The sequence below is a fragment of the Oncorhynchus keta genome, unplaced genomic scaffold, assembly GCF_023373465.1.
Source record: "Oncorhynchus keta strain PuntledgeMale-10-30-2019 unplaced genomic scaffold, Oket_V2 Un_contig_20119_pilon_pilon, whole genome shotgun sequence".
NCBI lineage: Eukaryota > Metazoa > Chordata > Actinopteri > Salmoniformes > Salmonidae > Oncorhynchus > Oncorhynchus keta.
In genome coordinates, this window is record NW_026281828.1 from 27,501 (window position 1) to 30,138 (window position 2,638).

General features: G+C 43.5%; 1 long non-coding RNA gene across 2 annotated transcripts in view; it reads left to right on the forward strand.

Moving 5' to 3' along the window:
- Window positions 1-2,373, forward strand: part of LOC127920640 (uncharacterized) — a 3,167-nt gene extending 794 nt beyond the window's left edge. For both annotated transcript variants that reach the window (XR_008106758.1, XR_008106757.1), the window contains one exon: window positions 2,299-2,373. This is a non-coding gene — a long non-coding RNA (uncharacterized LOC127920640). The remainder of the gene's footprint in view (window positions 1-2,298) is intronic.
- The last annotated feature ends 265 nt before the right edge of the window (window positions 2,374-2,638 follow it).

Consider the following 2,638-nt stretch of genomic DNA (forward strand, 5'->3'; position numbering starts at 1 on the left):
CAGTGTTTCAGGTTAGAGAGGTGTAGACATTAGTGTTTCAGGTTAGAGAGGTGTAGACAGAGTAGTGTTTCAGGTTAGAGAGGAGTAGACAGAGTAGTGTTTCAGGTTAGAGAGGTGTAGACAGTAGTGTTTCAGGTTAGATAGGTGTAGACAGTAGTGTTCCAGGTTAGAGAGAGTAGACAGGGTAGTGTTTCAGGTTAGAGAGGTGTAGACAGTAGTGTTTCAGGTTAGAGAGGTGTAGACAGTAGTGTTTCAGGTTAGAGAGGTGTAGACAGTAGTGTTTCAGGTTAGAGAGGTGTAGTCAGAGTAGTGTTTCAGGTTAGAGAGGTGTAGACAGAGTAGTGTTTCAGGTTAGAGAGGTGTAGACAGTAGTGTTTCAGATTAGAGAGTGTAGACAGTAGTGTTTCAGGTTATAAAGGTGTAGACAGTAGTGTTTCAGGTTAGAGAGGTGTAGACAGTAGTGTTTCAGGTTAGAGAGGTGTAGACAGAGTAGTGTTTCAGGTTAGAGAGGAGTAGACAGTAGTGTTTCAGGGTGTAGACAGTAGTGTTTCAGGAGAGAGGTGTAGACAGTAGTGTTTCAGGTTAGAGAGGTGTAGACAGAGTAGTGTTTCAGGTTAGAGAGGTGTAGACAGTAGTGTTTCAGGTTAGAGAGGTGTAGACAGTAGTGTTTCAGGTTAGAGAGGTGTAGACAGAGTAGTGTTTCAGGTTAGAAGGAGTAGACAGAGTAGTGTTTCAGGTTAGAGAGGTGTAGACAGTAGTGTTTCAGGTTAGATAGGTGTAGACAGTAGTGTTCCAGGTTAGAGAGGAGTAGACAGGGTAGTGTTTCAGGTTAGAGAGGTGTAGACAGTAGTGTTTCAGGTTAGAGAGGTGTAGACAGTAGTGTTTCAGGTTAGAGAGGTGTAGACAGTAGTTTTTCAGGTTAGACTAAAACAGTAGTGTTTCAGGTTAGAGAGGTGTAGACAGTAGTGTTTCAGGTTAAGGAGTAGACAGAGTAGTGTTTCAGGTTAGAGGTGTAGACAGAGTAGTGTTTCAGGTTAGAGAGGTGTAGACAGTAGTGTTTCAGGTTAGAGAGGTGTAGACAGTAGTGTTTCAGGTTAGAGAGGTGTAGACAGTAGTGTTTCAGGTTAGAGAGGTGTAGACAGGGTAGTGTTTCAGGTTAGAGAGGTGTAGACAGTAGTGTTTCAGGTTAGAGAGGAGTAGACAGAGTAGTGTTTCAGGTTAGAGAGGTGTAGACAGAGTAGTGTTTCAGGTTGGAGAGGTGGGCATATACAGAGGAGTAGTGTTTCAGGTTAGAGAGGTGTAGACAGTAGTGTTTCAGGTTAGAGAGGTGTAGACAGTAGTTTTCAGGTTAGAGAGGTGTAGACAGTAGTGTTTCAGGTTAGATAGGTGTAGACAGTAGTGTTCCAGGTTAGAGGAGTAGACAGGGTAGTGTTTCAGGTTAGAGAGGTGTAGACAGTAGTGTTTCAGGTTAGAGAGGTGTAGACAGTAGTTTTCAGGTTAGAGAGGAGTAGACAGTAGTGTTTCAGGTTAGAGAGGTGTAGACAGTAGTGTTTCAGGTTAGAGAGGAGTAGACAAGTAGTGTTTCAGGTTCAGGTGTAGACAGTAGTGTTTCAGGTTAGAGAGGTGTAGACAGAGTAGTGTTTCAGGTTAGAGAGGTGTAGACAGTAGTGTTTCAGGTTAGAGAGGTGTAGACAGTAGTGTTTCAGGTTAGAGAGGTGTAGACAGTAGTGTTTCAGGTTAGAGAGGTGTAGACAGAGTAGTGTTTCAGGTTAGAGAGGTGTAGACAGTAGTGTTTCAGGTTAGAGAGGTGTAGACAGTAGTGTTTCAGGTTAGAGAGGTGTAGACAGTAGTGTTTCAGGTTAGAGAGGTGTAGACAGAGTAGTGTTTCAGGTTAGAGAGGTGTAGACAGAGTAGTGTTTCAGGTTAGAGAGGTGTAGACAGTAGTGTTTCAGGTTAGAGAGGTGTAGACAGTAGTGTTTCAGGTTAGAGAGGTGTAGACAGGGTAGTGTTTCAGGTTAGAGAGGTTAGACAGGGTAGTGTTTCAGGTTAGAGAGGTGTAGACAGTAGTGTTTCAGGTTAGAGAGGAGTAGACAGAGTAGTGTTTCAGGTTAGAGAGGTGTAGACAGAGTAGTGTTTCAGGTTGGAGAGGTGGGCATATACAGAGGAGTAGTGTTTCAGGTTAGAGAGGTGTATACAGTAGTGTTTCAGGTTAGAGAGGTGTAGACAGTAGTGTTTCAAGTTAGAGAGGTGTAGACAGTAGTGTTTCAGGTTAGAGAGGTGTAGACAGTAGTGTTTCAGGTTAGAGAGGAGTAGACAGGGTAGTGTTTCAGGTTGGAGAGGTGGGCATATACAGAGGAGTAGTGTTTCAGGTTAGAGAGGTGTATACAGTAGTGTTTCAGGTTAGAGAGGTGTAGACAGTAGTGTTTCAAGTTAGAGAGGTGTAGACAGGGTAGTGTTTCAGGTTAGAGAGGTGTAGACAGTAGTGTTTCAGGTTAGAGAGGAGTAGACAGAGTAGTGTTTCAGGTTAGAGAGGTGTAGACAGAGTAGTGTTTCAGGTTAGAGAGGTGTAGACAGTAGTGTTTCAGGTTAGAGAGGTGTAGACAGTAGTGTTTCAGGTTAGAGAGGTGTAGACAGAGTA